Genomic DNA, 14705 nt, shown 5'->3' with positions numbered 1-14705 from the left:
TCCACGCCGCAGGAGCAGTGCTGCTTTGCAGACTCTGCAGCTCTCAAACCTGTGCTTCAGACACCAAGTAGCTCCATGCACTCCCCCTGCTCAGTCTTCTGAACCAAGCTCCAGGCCTGCCAGCACACTTTCCCACCACATCATACCTCAGCAAATCCACCTTAGGAGAGAACCCCCAAATACTGCATCATCCCAAACAACACACACCTGACTGCACCTCTCAGCCCAAACAACCTGCACCTGACTGCAGCTCAGCCAGCTGGGCCTTCACAACCTCCTCAGCTCCATTATAACAAGACCAAAACCCTCAGAGCCTGTTACCAGACGTCACAGCCGCTCAGGAAACCCAGCACCCAACCCAGCAGGATCAAGCACATCATTGCCATGTTACTATCAGTGTTTCTGCACGTGCACTGAATTCTACGGCGAGCACCACGGAGTTTGCACAAGGCAGCTGGTGGCAGCACGGCAAAAGCAAGGTTAAACCCCCTAAGATCCAACTAGGCCAGCCAGCTGTTTTGGAGCCAGGCCACTACCAGCCAGGGAATTGCAGTTGGAAGTATGAAGTAAACACAAGGTGGGATGCAGGACGCTCTGCTGTCTGGACCTGAAGGCTTGGGAGCAGCTCCCAGAGTACGCCTGCTCCCATCCTCCCCAAGCAGGGACTGATGCTCCAGCAGGTATGTTTGGGCCATGAAAATAAACACTTACTGAGACCTAATGTGTTGGAGGCCCCGCAGGCTGCACTTTCCCAGATAGCAGGGAGGGGGGAGGACAGGAGAAAACCTTTTACCAGAGCTGCCATGCACATCATCTGCTCCAGCATCCCCATCAAGCAGAGGAACTCACATGGCTCAGCCCTCACCAGGTTTAATACCTGAAAGCCTGGTTACCACAGGGCCATCATCCTCCTGCTCCACAGCAACATGCACCACACAATTTGCAACACTACAAAATGTTTGTTTTCCAGAGGGAAAATAGAAAAATACTGCTGCTCCTCTTGGCCTTTTCTTAGCGAGAGGCATGTTTGGCACTTGTGACATAATGAAATTACAATCAACAGCCAAGTGTCTTTCTCCCAGCAGCAAACTCAAGGGCAAAGCCGGGTGGCCACGGCCTGCCAGCAGCACCCGCCATCATCCTGCAGTCCCTCCACTTCAGCAGTGCCTGGGACGTGCTGGGAGTGACCGCTGGCTGCGGCCTGTACAGAGCTCCCTTCCTGACATCCCCAGCTGAAAAATAATTTCAGGTGGGAGTGAACGTGGACTGTGCTCACGGTCAGTTCTGACACGCACCGTGCACACCTGGTGCACACACGCCCGCGCACAGCCAGCGTTGCTGCGGCGATGACCATCCACCTCCCGCGCCGACAGATGGACACATCTGTCCAGTGCAGCTGACAAGGAAGCACTGGGAAGTGCTGGCTCCTTGCTGGCGCAATGGGACCTGAGCAAGACCTGCAGCATCTCCAAGGGAAAGGAGGAACACCAAGGCGGGCAGCCAGGACAGCCAGGGCTATTAGGATCCCGGACCCAGCGTCAGGACTGCTGCTTGCAGTGAGGGAAGCCCGACTCATCCACCCTTTTGTTGTTTTCTGTTTTTTTTTTTTTTCCCCTTTTTTTAAACTAGCTGGAATTTATCTATTTTTCCAATCCCTGCCTACACACAAACCCAACCTCGGGAGCAAACAAAAATGCCTGAATCGCAGATCAGAGACAAAGCAGGAGGCGGGCGGGCGGCCTGCTCCCGCTGCCCTCACCTCACCCCTCGGCGCGAGGCGGTTATATTTAGGTACCGCCACGGTCTGCGGTGCCGCGGCCCCCTCGGGCACGGCGCAGAATGCAGATTTTCCAGACAACAGACCACAACAGCTCCGTCAAAACCATTAGAGGCTGCGGCGCCCAGGCCTGCGCACAGATGTTTTGATTCCCACTCTCCTGCCACGACAGCCCTCAACAGCCCCATCACCGCCGCCATGCGCTGGACGCCCGGCCTGAATTTCAGCTGGTGAGGAAGGAGGGAGGAGGGAAGGGCAGCCCCACTCGCCAGGGAGGAGCTCTTCTCTCCAGTCCTCCCCTGCCCTGCACTGCCCCAGGGATAGTGGAGCCAAACCCCCTGGAGCTCCCAGAGGGCATGGGGGATGACCCACCACGAGGAATCAGGAGCAGTGCAAGGGGGACAGCCCCCCGAGGCGCCTGCTGCAGCCCTGGGGGCCTCTCCCAGGCCAAAGCCCCTGTGGTCATCAGTTGCAAGAGCCCGTGAGCGGCACAGGGATCCAGCATGCGGCCAGGTCAGGGGGACCTGGCGGGACCCAGCTTTGTTCACAGTACACCTCTCCTGCCAGCCGGCGGTGCCCACTGGCACGCAGCCCCTGAAGCCACACAAAGGCCAAACCTTGGCTGCGCTCTGGTGAAGGGACACAAGAGCCATGAAACACTCGGCCTCTCCCCAGCCCATCCGTCCCAAACCGATCTCCTCTGCAGTGCAAACACACCTCCAGCCCTGGCACTACGGCAAGGCCAGCATGCACTGCCGGCAGCATCCACAGAAGATGGTTGCCGAAAACTCTCCTACCACATACAAGCAAGTGACATCAACAGGGAAATGATCCCACAAGAGATCGAGCCCCCACAGAACAGAACGCAGCATGTGAATAAAGTCAATTTAAAAGCCCACTAGTCCTTTTTCTACTTCTCCATGCAACATCTTTTTTTAATTATTATTATTGCTATTACTGTTATTTTAGAAAGCGGAAGGAGGTGTTAACAAGGAGGCTGACACAACCAGCCGTGTGTCCATCAGTTTGAGATTCAGCGATCCCCACTGAAGCCGTTCAAGTGCTGGCCAGGCCCAAAGGAAATGTGCTGCCCCGGGCTGCTCCCGGCCTCCAGTACGACACCGACAGCAACTGGGGCGGAGGGGTCAAAGCGGAGAGATAAAAGAGAGACACAAGCCTTCGCTTTTGTCAGAGCGGCCACCACCGGGCCCTGGTGTGACAGCGGCCACAACAAGGCCAGGCGACGGTGCCGGGCACGCGGAGCTGCCCGCGCTGCCTCGGCCCACCGAGCAGAACCTTGGCTCGGTCCTGCAGGAACAAAAGGCAGCGTCAGGGTGGGAGGAAGGGTCCAGGGGCTCCACGGCCGAGGGCCAGCGCTGCTGCAGCCGGCATTGCTGTGCGGGAGAGGGGCTGGAGCCAACTTCCTGCTGCCCTCTGCTCCCAAAATGACTGTGTTAAAAAAAAAAAAATGAGGGAAAAAATACAAATACAGCAAAGCAACTTCTCCGGCCAGACAGAGAGCTTCTCTCCCCTCTAATGTGCCTTTTCTTTGCTTTTGTTCCAGTCAAGGCTGCCTGCGGAGGGGGACCGGGCGGGAGGCAGCTCGGGCAGCCGTGCAGGGAAAAAGCCTTCAGCTGTCGGCAGAGCAGGAGCCTGGTGAGCCCTGGGCCTGGCCACAGGGCTGCTGCTGCACAGCGGCGGGGAGCCCAGCATGATCCTGCTGCCAGGGGCCTGGGACGCCCCGCTCGGCAGCCGCCCCCCTCCCGGCTGCTCCCCGGCCTCCGTCGCTGCAGCAGCCGAAAAGCCACACTCCGTTTTTGCTCAGCGCCGGACCAGACAGTGCTCCCTAATGAGGGAGCATTACAATCAGCTTGTAATGCTGAATTTTTAATGCTGCCGAGGGCTCTGTTACATAATAAAGGGGGAAACGGGAGCAGAGGGCAGCCGGCAGGGCTGCCCGCTCCCCCCGGCCACGCAGGTGGCGGCCCTGGCCCACCGGCCGCCCCTCGCGCCCCCTGACCCGCTGCTTACCGCCAGCGCCGCGGGACAGGGCGCGCACGACGCCCATCGGAGCTCCTGCCCTGCCGGGAGGGTTGCACAAACTTTCCTCAAGTGCGTGGAGGGGTGATGCCAAAACGCTGGCTCCGTGCTCCGCCGCGGCTCGGCCGGGAAATGATTTAAAAGCAAAGTTCACGAGCATGTTAACGGCATGCTCTCGTATGTCCCCGCACACACGGGCTGCGCTGCGCCGCTCAGTAATACCCTAAGACTGTAAATCTATAACCACTGCAATGATTTAGTGATTAAAAACATGATAACATATTGTGTAACTGCAAACCACAGAATCCCTGCCAACTCTCCTCCGAGATACAGGAACAAAAATACAGAAAATGTGTTGCTCGCAGCGGTCTTCCTAAACTTGATGGAAAGATTTTAATAATAATAATAATAATGCAAAAAAACCCCAACAACCCAGACATCAGAAAAAGGCTGGATACAACGCAAGGCTGAAAAAAAAAATTTAAGATGGAATTTTAAATACGAATCTTGCTCTAACAAATTACAATCTAAACATGCCTTGCTTTTTTCTCTTTTTAAGTTTGTCGTAACTGGAATAACTGGTCTTGTGTGATGTCTTGCATATTCAAAGTGCTTTGTAATAGGATACGGAGACCAAACCTTATTTGCCTAAACTCAATGGGTTTTATTTTTTCCCCTCTCCCCCCCCCATTTCTTTTCCTTTTATTTTCTCTCCTCCCCCCACTTCTCCCCTAACGGGGGTGTGGGGGGGGGAGGCAAAAGGAAGCAAGGGCTTTAGGCTGTAAGGAAAATACCTGAAAGAGGAAGCTGCAATCTGTAATATGGTGAGGAAAGCCAAATATACATATATTTTTAAAGGCAGCTATGGGAGTTTTGGCCTCTAAGCAGCCAACTTGACCCCATTCTCTCTATTCTCTTATTTCCCCCGTTGCAGGATTCCTGCACCTTCAGTCGGATTCGAACTCAATGTGACCCTAAGGAGGGAGTCACCGAGCCTCCAGAAAATTGTTCCATATTAAACAGGAGCGAGAAAAGGAGAAAGACAGCAGGCACGGAGGGGACTCCGTGTTACAGAGTCCAGGACACACCGAGAGCAGCCCAGAGCACAGCGGGAGGGAGAAACAGATCTTGCTAGAAATCAATTTTTTTTTTGTTTGGTTGGTTTTTTAGAAAAGGTGGGGACAATTTAACAATTAAAAAAACCCAAACAACCAAAGACACAGACAAACGCAACCCAAATTATAAATAATTCACAGTAAGAATCCCGCGTGTGCGTGGCACCCCCGCACGCCGTGTACAGCCAGGGCACACACACACGCTCCCCGCGGAGGGTGCGTGCGGGACCGAGAGCCCGGGCGCGGCGGGTCCCGGGGACCGGCGGGGACCGACAGAAACCCGCGTTTCACGTAACTGCGATAAGGGCCGGGCGTTGCAGCCCCGAGTCATTAACCCTGGCCCCGAGCGGGCTCGGCCTGCGGTGCCGCCCGCCCCCGCCGCGCTCCCGCACCGAGCCGCCCGCGGGGAACAAGAACCGCCGTTACTGTGCGTGGCCAGGCCGTGCGGGCCGCGGGGTGCGGGGCTCCGCGGGGCCGGGCCCGTCGCCGCCGGGGCAGTTTTCGGCACTTTCTTCGCCCCTTTGTTTTCCAGCGCGTCCCCGGCGCGGAGCGGCAGCGGGGACCGAGGGCCGCCGGAGCGGCCGCGGCCCGGCGGGGTCCTGGGGGGCGCGGGCTCCGCGCGGGGCCGGGGCCGGGCCCCCGCCGCCGGCCTCGCCGTGCACAAAGCGGCCGGGCGGGCGCCGCGCCCGCTCCGCTCCGCGCCCGCTGCGCGCCCCGCGGCCATGGCCGGCGGGCGGGGCGGGGGGGTCCGCGGGCGCTCAGCGGCCCCCGCGGCGCCGGCACCTGCGCGTCCCCGGCGGCGGCGGCGGGGCTCCGGGACGGCGAGCGGCACAAAGTTTGCTGGGGGATCCGGGGCGGTGGGTGGGAGCGGGCGGGAGGGGGGGCCGGACCAGCCCCATGCAAAGCAGCCCGGGCGCCCCGAGCAGGAGGAGCCCGAGCGGGGGACAGGGCAGAAAAGTTGCCACTTACGCGATCGCTGCTCCGGCGGCGGCGGCGCTTTTAATCCCGGGCGGCGGCGCGGGGGCTACAGATCCCATGCAGGCTGCGGCGGCTGCGGCGGCAGGAGCGCGGGGCTCCGCGGAGGGGCCCGGGGCAGCAGCAGCGGGAGCCGGGGGCAGCAGCCGGAGCCGAGCGAGAGCCGCCGCCGCCGCCGCCGCTGCCCAGCAGCAGCATCGTTGTCGGGGAGTTTGCAGCCCCCCGGAGAGAGGGGGCCGCGGGCGGCGGCAGCAGCAGCGGCGGCGGCGGCGGCGGGTCGGGGCGGAGCGGCGGGCGCGGAGCGGAGCGGGCGGCGGGCGCGGAGCGGAGCGGGCGGCGGGGCTGGCGGTCGCCGGAGCAGGAAGCGCCCGGACTCAGATCTGATGATTGGGAAGAAAAAAAACTCTTTGGATCTTTATTCTGCTAATTAGTTTCCTGCAAAAAATGGCTGATTAGTGCAGTGCGCATGTGCCTCATTACCCAGGCACGACGGGAAGGGCTAATTAGCCACCTTCTGGATCAATAAGATTCAGCCCAGGCGGCGGGGGAGGGAGCGAGCGCGCAGGAGCGGGCGGGGGGAGCGCGGCGGCGGCGGCGGCGCCGCACCGAAACTTGGGGCAAGCGGCCGGCCCCCAGCCCGCGGCGGGGGGGCCCGGCCCCGCTCCGCGCCCTGCCCGCGCAGCGCCCTGCCGGGCAGGGCAGGGGGCGCGGGGCCGGCCGGCGGCTCCGCACCGCTCCGCGGCGGCGGGACCTCCGCGGGGCCACCTGCCCCCGCACCCCGGGTGGGGCCCGCGCCGCCCCGAGCAGGGCTGGGCCGGGCTGGGACGGGACGACCCCCGCCGCCGCCGCCGAAGTTTCCCCGGGAGCAGCCGGGAAAGTTGCGGCCGGCAGCGAGCGCAACTTTGCGCGCCGGCCCCGCAGCCGCCGCCCGCAGAATCCCCGCAGCATCCCCGCGGCGCGGCCCGGCCCCGTTCAAACTTGGCGGCCGCCGCTCCGAGCGGGCCGGCGGATCAATGCGGCCGCGGCCAGCCGCGCTGGGAGCCGGGCTACAGGTTTCACCAGCCATCGCTGGCAACAGCTTTGTCATTTTCTAAAAATAAGAAGCTAAAAGTTATTGTAGAAGAAGGGGCTTTTTTTGTCCCCCGCACAATGTGCCTTTTGTGAGTTTAATGCCATTCTGGGGCTCTCTATAGCCCCGGACAATGGGGAACTCCAGGAGGCGGCTGTGCCTCTGCCTTTTTTCTTTCTTGCTTTCTCTTTTCTCCCCCCACCCCCTCCTCTTTTTTCCCCTTTTTTCTTTTTTTTTTCTTTTTTTTTCTTTCCTTTTTTTTTTTTTTTTTTTTTTTAGGAAAGGATGCAGCATTCCTCCAGTCCCACCAGAACCTCTGCTTTGATTAAATAAATATTTTTCTAGCCTTACGGTAATGCTTTTCACTTTCTGTTCGGGTCCATCTGCGATTATTATTTAAAATTTTTATTTCCAGCAGCTTTTCCCTCCCCATTCTAGCTCTAGCAAAAAATGTAGATGATTGCTGGGAACGTGGAATTTGAATTTTAGGAGGAGGTGAACCAGTAACAAGCCTCTATCCAGGCTTCAGGATTATGTTTTTTTCATCTTTCTGGAAGAGGCTATTTTATTACTAGCAGAAATGCAGCTGAATTAAATCATCTGTCTTGAAAATCTAAAGAAGCTTTTTCTTTTTTTCTTCATTTTTTTAAAATTTTTTTTCTTTATTTTCATAATAACATAAATAATTAACTTCCGGGTTTGTTTCATAGCTCTGAACAAGGAATGCAGTTGCGGTCAGTTTTTCCATTTGGGAGAACCATAATGTAGATGTATTTTATACTGCAAGGTAATAAACTGCATGTTTGTTAGTAAATATTTTAATGAAATGTCTTGAGCTATCCCTATTTCTTAATGTGGGGGTTGTCATTTGGAATTTTGACAAGTCCCTTTAAGTGGGATGGGAGTGAAGGAAGAGGATGGGTGATTAGGAATTTGACTGTACTGTTGATGCATTGAGGGAAGTGTCTTGCATTTGAGAGATAGTCACAGGTTTTAAGACTTAGGGTTTGATAGGTGCCACAGTTCTGTGGATGTTGTACCTGGTGATCCCGGTGTGCTGTGTGTGAGTCCTGGCGGTTGGATTGACTCCAGTACGAGACCAGCTTGCCTTTAAAAGCTGCCCTTAAAAATCTGTCAGTCCCTGCTCGATATATGTCTAGCTGGCTTTATGGAAGAATAATTGTTAATGTACTTGCCCTTAAAAAAACAAAATAAAACAACAAAAAACTCCTGAAACCAAACCCTAACAAAAACAATGCCAAGCAAAAAAAAAAAAAAAAAAAAAAAAAAAGAACCAACTAACCCCCAAACCACGGAGCCCTGGGGGAAGCGGAATTTTTCAGGGCTGCTCAGTGCGCTGTCTGAGAAGGTGCGTGTAATTTGTAACTGTTTGCTGAACATGAACCAAGTGTGGGTTGAGGATGAAGTTGAGGTGAGAATAAAGTAACCCTTGTCTTTAGCACTTGGGATAACTTAGAAGTGCCTCTTTTCTCCAGAGGCTGTGGATCCAGTGGCCCAGGCTGTGAGTGGGTGCTGCCTGCGGCCACATTTTTTGCAGAGCAAAGCAAAAGGAAACGTGTGGGGAAGTTGGGGAGCAAAGGAGCAACTGTGGATGCTCCAGAAATAGGCACCTCCGCAGGGACGTGTGCGGGCGCGGGCTGGAGCCATGGATGTTGTCTCTGTGCTTGCATCGTGAATTCTGGCTGTGTGCTGCTGTCCTCTAATTTCCCATGACAACATATGGATCCCATAAAGGCAAACATGCCGGAGTGCATCTGTCTGGGTAGTTAACACAAACCAAACATCCCCCTGCTCGGCGATCCTGCTGCTCCTCTGGCCGCGCTGCGCGGAGCCCTCCTGCGACAGCCCCTCGCTGCTCCGGCATTCCCCGTCACGCTCCCGGGGTGAGCCCGACTGCCCCGGGAGGGAGGAGGGCAGCAGGCGCCAGCTCAGGGGAGCGGAGAGGTTAAGCGGGAAGAGGGGCGCGCGCCCTGCGGCCCCCCGCCCTCCTGGGAGCTGGTCCAGCCCGAGCAGGCTCTGCCCTGGGGTCAAGTCCTAGGACATCTTCCCTCCACTCCTGGCAAGGCAGGAGCTGAAGCTGGGAAGGGAAACAGCCAGATGAGCGGATGGCAGAGATTTGCCCCTCGTCCTGGATGCAGCCGTCTGGAGGCTGGGGAACGGGAGAGTTCCCAGTTTTCCAAGGTGCAAAAAGAGGTGGTGAGGGGAGGCTGTGTGTGAAAAGAAGGGAAGGAGCAAGTGACGGCCGCAGGACCAGCGGATAAAACCACTACGCAAATACCGAAATGCAGCCAAGGAATTAAGGGATAATTCGTACAGAAATTGTTAGGTATGATTACATGTATGTGCATGCGTGTCTTCTCTAGAAAATTTTGCTTTCCATAAGATTTCTTTGTTCTAGGCAAAAAGACAATCTGGTTGCTAAAATATAAGAAGGGGCTTCCCTTGCTTTAATTAGAGATCTTGATACAGCCTCATCTGCAATAGTGCGGGTGCCTCTTGTTTCTATACGTGTATCTCTGCACACGCATAGATGGGATTTTGGGTTCAAATAGCTTTTAATGTGCTTAGCAGAAAGAAGCTCTCAGTATCAGATCTGCAGGGAAAGTAAGACTGATTTTTCCCATAGGAAACTTGTTAAAGACACAGCTGAATTATTTGATCAACCCGTTTTTTTGTCTCATGGTATATCTGATGTTTTTGCGCACAGAATTGTAGTTTAATTTCTGTTATTTTGAACAGATGGAACGAATAGCGGTGCTTTAAAGTTATTATTTGTAGAAATGTATACAAATTAAGAGGAACAACTTTGAAGCAAAATGTTTTTCTGAGGCAGCGCGTATGGCTTTTTGGACAGGACTCTCGGCAAAGATGGTTGTTATCTCTGACATGTAAAACAGGGGTGAGCAGCTCCAGTTTCCTGGGTTCTCCCCTGGAGACACGACCTGGCTGCCAGGGGGCTCGGGAGCAGCTCCCTGAGGCTGGGGTGGGTCAAATTTGCATGGGGCCGTGGTGACAGCACTTGACTCGGGCGAATTTTTAGGGAGCCATAAGCTTATTCCCTTGCTCGCCACCTGGCACGGGGGGACCGGGCCAAGGCTTTGCGATGCCGGAGGCCGACGGTGCACAAGGGGCTGATGTATGGGGATAGTAAAAAAAAAATAAATTTCCAGGCTATCTTTTTAAATTCAGGCTTTAAAAATTATTGGTGGTAGAGGGGAGATCTAGCTTAGAAAAAATCTCCGTAATATCATCCACTTCCATAGCTCTGTGCTTCTTGGAAATGTGTCTGAAGAATCAGAACAAAGCATGGAAGGCCAGAGTCCTTGAAGGAGCTCCAAATGATAAAGTCTGCCATTCATTTTAAACACAGCGTGCATTGTGGAAACACAGGTCAATTTGAAGGCATTTGTCAGATTTCCAGTTCCCTCTGCTCCTTTGCAATGGAAATTTGCAATCAAATCCCTGTGCTGGAGTTGGGATGTCTGCCTTGATCAGTTTGTATGACTTTATGCCCAAAGCACTGGCCAGGTAAGCTAGCTTTTCCTTTGGAAAGTTTGTTTGTGTGGAGTTGAGCAGGAGACGGGGGGAAGACTGAGGGGAATCAAGCCGGAGCAGATGCGTTTATTCCAGGTTTGGAAAGGGGAAAGGGCAGGCGATCGGCGGTGACGGATTGCACAGGGCTGGCCGAGCTGCAGGAGTGAGCTGATACCATTTAGAGACGCCCAGCAAGAGGCATGGAAAGGGATATTCCAACAGCAGCGTGGTCATTGTTGGGATGCAGAAATGCAGCAGGGCTGAAGAGCCACATTGCTGAGCAATTCTGGCCAGACAGCAGGAATTTCTTCTGGCGGCACGTTCCCCTTGGTTAATGCTGGGGCTGCCACCCTTATTGCTGACACGAGTGGGGATGCTGGAGGGGGGAGTGCATTTCTCTAGAAGAAATGCTGTAGGATTTGGGGAGGTTTGGGCTGGAGGGGATGTTCAAAGGGACGTTTGTTCTTTTGTCTTCAATTTATTTCTGAGGGTTTACCTGATTATTAAAAGACATCGTGCTCTAGGCAGTGGGACTGACGGGACCTCTGTGGGCTATTCCAGCTGTCCCCAAACCTCTGGCGAGGCTGCTGCAGCCAGGCTGAGTAAACACTCCTTAGTCAGCCAGCAGGCTTGTAATGTGCATTTGCTTGTTTTGCAGGCCATAACACAAGAGGAGTGGATGTGTTTGCCATGGAAATAAACACTTGGAATACATCTATATGTTTCTTGGCTTTTTGAGAGAAATGAAGAAAAAAGTCTTGGCATTTAATTAGGAGTCACTAACCTGATAAATATTGAACATCATTTCTTTGTGAGCTGCTCCCTGTGCTTGGAGTACTCTATGGATGTATTCCACAATTGCACTTGTTTAATGCCTGTATCACCTCATGCCTATTGTATTTATGTTGTCATCAATGTCAGATTTTAATTAAACAATTAAATCACTGTCACAGCAATTTCCCTAGAAAACTATTTTAAATGAAAAATCCCACAATAAATGTTTGAGAACCATCTTAAAGGGAAAAAAAGAGGGAAATAAGTTACAAAATAAAATTACAGTTCCCACAGAATTAGAAAGAAAAAAAATGTTTTCAGCACTGAGAGGAATTCTGGATTACATTCTGATTCCACAGCCTTCAAAGTGTGTCAGTAGGGAGACTAAGACAACCTAGCTTGTTTTGGGCGCCAGTCTGGGTCTGTCAGGCAGAGCCGATAGTGCAGGGACCCCGGTCCCGGGCTGGCACATCCTGTGCTCACTCCCCACTGTGGGCCAGGAGCAGTGACAGCATAGCAAACCTCTCATCTCAGCACAAACCAGGTACCAAGCGCTCCTTGGAAAACAGTCCATCCGCCTTATTCCCCTCCGACTTATTTCAGAATAAGGCTGCAGATTTGCAGGAAAGCCTGCATCAAATTATTCACTAAGTTAAGCACCAGCACCAGCTGTACTTACTATATAGTAACTACGTTCCCCAACCCTGAGTTGTAACCAGTGAGCAATCGGATCTGACATAGCATCTTTGCTGCAGTTAATCAAACAGTTCATCGTTATCTCTTTGTAAATATCTGCTCTTATTCCTCTAAACCTGTACTTCTTCGCACGGAAAAATCACAAACATGAGATGCAAAATTCATCAGACAAGGTATCTGCAGGAATCACGCTCTCAGCCACACGCCACGATATTACCTGTATTTAACATAAGCACATCTGACATTTGCGGCGACGCGAGCTGTGCTCATTGGAACAGGGGGCCCGGCTGTGATTGCAGCGCGACGCACCCCACGGCTGCCCCCGGCCCTCCCGGCCAGCACCACAGCTGCTTTGATTTGTGCCCTGGGAGGGCTGTGCTGGGAGCTGTGGCGGGGGCTAGGGAGGCTCCACTGTCCCCCTGCCCACAGCAGCCCCCAGCTGGGGCTGAGGGGTCACCCCTATCCCAGCACCCAACCCAGCAGGAATCCTGGGCACTGTTTCTTTTAGGTCCATGCTGCATTTTTTATTGGAATGCAGCTTTGCAGATTGGGTTATGGCTGGGCTGCGTGTGGTTTGTATCAGCCCTGAAGTGTTTTACAGCTGGAGATGATTTGGGGGGGGGGGGGGGGGCACATCCAGCCTGTCCACAGCCAGGTCTGATGTTTGTCTGCTGCTGTCTCTCTAATTTTTTCTATGTGCCTCCATCAAAAGGTGAGGTTAGCACTGGGGGGTGATGACAACGACGACAACACCAGGCCCATCCCTCCCCCCTCCTCATTTCAGTTCGGTTCTCCCAAAAGCAATTTGCCAGCAGATCCCCTTTCCTCCTGTGGCCACAACAAGTGGAAGGTACCCGCTGCAGCTGTGCCCGAGCTGGGCAGCCTGAGGCCTGGCACAGGCTGGCTGTAGGCAGCACCCTGGCAGGGACCCCGCACTCCAGCCAGCACCACTTGTGAGTCCAGGGCACAAAATCTATAACCTCAATTCAGCCAGTGAACCCCAAAGCACATGCTTCCATCAGGCCAGAGCCATGGCAGAGCCTCCACAGTCCCCTTGACCAGGGCAGACCCTCACCCGGGCCTGTCCAGGGCCACCCGCACTGTGCCCAGAGGCTTTGCCACCAGAAGGGACTTGGCTGAGCATATGCAGCCAGAAATACATATTTTTATACTCAGGAAAGGGGAAAATGGATGAGGTTGCACAGAACCCTCCTCCAGGCAGGAGAGGCTGTGCTGGAGGAAAGTATTGCTCATAATGATACTTAAGCCCAGACACTTGAATGCTAAAGGTTAAACTTACATTCTTCAAGAAAGGGCTCCTTGCCAGCTTGAACCGTGTTGTGTGTTCACTATTGCCTCCTCCTCCTCTTCATCCACTCTCAATCCACTTTTGGTATTTGTTGAAATAACTAAGGTTCTGGGGTGGGTTTTTTTCCTCCCTTAATTTGTGTTCTCTGTGCCAGTTCTCAGCCTTGTGGCTGTCACAGGGTTAAAAAAAAAAAAAGGCAGTCCAATGGCAGTATGAAAGTGAAGGTTTTTTTCTTAGCTGCATACTACTGTAGCTTCAATCCATCAAAAACCAGCCTCAGCACATGCTCCATCCTCCAGTGACACACAGTCCATAGAATGCCATCCTCCACCTCCTGTCCTCAGCTGAATAACCAGAATGTACATTTTGACAATAATGCTAAAAATAGAACTGAAAAACAAATTGAAAGGCTGATATATATATATATATATATATATATACATATATAGTAACAACAGGATGGAGAGAGAATTTTGGAGGCAATCCTCACTAGGGCTGGAGATGAAACTGGTGGCAATGCTTCCAAATGCTCAAGTCGAGGAAGGAGAAACAGGAAAATGCCCACCCAGGATCAGCATTTTATGATGAATTTCAGCATAATATGAAGAAACAGACACGCAGTTTGGATGCTACATTTAGATCTTAATGATCAAAGAGCACCTTCTCCATATACTTTCATGCTTCTCCCCAGAGATATTTCCCATTAAAAAAGAATGGAAATAACATTACATTGTGCACGCCTTCTAAAGCAGCCCCTTTACACAGGCTCATGCAGGCTTTTCGTGGAAATCAGTCTTAGGTGAAAGCACAGAACATGGATCCCTACGTCTCAGCAGCAGCAGGTAGAGGAGACCCAGACAGGAAGGCTGGATCAAAGGCTTTGAGGAGGAGCATGGAAAAGAGCCAGAGTGAGCTTCAGAAGTCAAACACAATTTTTATTTGGGTTCAGAGACGATAAAAGGCCAGTGATGTTCATTTTCCTACTTCCTGCAGCAAGGGACCAGGGGGCTGCAGTGCTCCGCATCCCTTTCAACAGCAGCTTGCTGCAGTGTATTTCTTGGCACGGCCCTAATTGTATCTCCTGGTCCCAGTGGAAGTTCACACTTTTTAATATGTCTTATTGCTTCTGCAACTGCTGCCACCAGTCAGCAATCACAAACAGGAAGCTATGAGTCAGCAGAGCCATAACCTGCGGGCTGACAGCGGCCAGAGGAGAGGGACGATCCTGGAAAACACCAAGAAGGGCCGAGCCGGCCAGGCCCTGCTGTGGGAATGGTGCCCAGCCTGGCCCGGGGATGTGTCTGGAGCCTCGGTTCCTCATTCAGCCCTTCAGCTTACACCAAAACCTGGCATAAAGGCCTAGATGTCGCTCTGGGCCTGAGTGCCGTCAGAGAG

The 14705-nt window shown here is 53.8% G+C and overlaps 1 protein-coding gene across 11 annotated transcripts in view; it reads right to left on the bottom strand.

Moving 5' to 3' along the window:
- Positions 1–14705, bottom strand: part of ZFHX3 (zinc finger homeobox 3) — a 513502-nt gene that overhangs the window by 123179 nt on the left and 375618 nt on the right. For 10 of the 11 annotated variants that reach the window (XM_051805544.1, XM_051805548.1, XM_051805543.1 and 7 more), the window contains one exon: positions 5902–6287. The gene's annotated coding sequence lies outside the window, so the exon portion shown is untranslated. Of the gene's footprint in view, positions 1–3808; positions 5476–5901; positions 6288–14705 lie in introns of those variants that run through there. The other variant, XM_051805553.1, reaches the window with a different exon arrangement.

Source organism: Manacus candei, unplaced genomic scaffold (assembly GCF_025592945.1).
Source record: "Manacus candei isolate 608988 ecotype Guabito, Panama unplaced genomic scaffold, ASM2559294v1 h1tg000065l, whole genome shotgun sequence".
NCBI classification, from domain to species: domain Eukaryota; kingdom Metazoa; phylum Chordata; class Aves; order Passeriformes; family Pipridae; genus Manacus; species Manacus candei.
The sequence above is the reverse complement of the archived record's forward strand: the minus strand, read 5'-3'. Positions and strand labels throughout refer to the sequence as shown.